Source organism: Mytilus galloprovincialis, chromosome 7 (assembly GCF_965363235.1).
Source record: "Mytilus galloprovincialis chromosome 7, xbMytGall1.hap1.1, whole genome shotgun sequence".
Taxonomy (NCBI): Eukaryota; Metazoa; Mollusca; class Bivalvia; order Mytilida; family Mytilidae; genus Mytilus; species Mytilus galloprovincialis.
The window spans coordinates 2,367,502-2,368,221 of record NC_134844.1 but is presented as its reverse complement, the minus strand read 5'-3'; positions in this window follow the sequence as shown (position 1 = coordinate 2,368,221).

Here is a 720-nt window from a genome sequence, read left to right as displayed (position 1 = left end):
AATTAACATGATTACCCTGACTGTACGCTGACGTATAAATGTCTTTAAGATCGTTTTGTCGTTGGAGAGCTGTAGCATTTGCATTTACACCACATCTTTTATACGTAATAAAAATCATCTAACTTGGAATGAAATATATTATGATACTGACTCAACCGATGATACAATGTTTCAGTCAGCCGTGCGATTTTTGACGTTAAAGCAGACATCATTGGTGAACGTTTTGTCAGATACTGTATGCTTTATATGGCATAAATAAGAGAACCCGTTGTTACACACTGGTTAAATTTACAGACTTAAGGCACCGTGTTGAAGACCGTACTTTGACCTATAATGATTTACTTTTACAAAGTATTACTTTTGAAGAGTTGTCTTATTAGCAGTCGTACCATATCTTCTTATGTCTATAATTAATATCTGTTAATAAATTAACTGATCTTTATTTATAGGTATCAGAGGCGGATTTAGGGGGGGCCAGGGGGCCCGCACCCCCCCCCCCTTTTTAGGAAAAAATTTGGTTGCTTATATAGGGAATCACTGAAGCGTGACTGGAGCGGGCCCCCTCTTAGGTCAGTCAATTGGCCCCACTTATGAAAATTTCTGGATCCGCCAATGGGTATACCCATCAATAGTGTAAGAGTGGTACTGAAACACTTAAAAACTTTTACATCATCGCCCTACTTAAAGTATTCCAGCGCAATATCAAAGAATATATAAAAA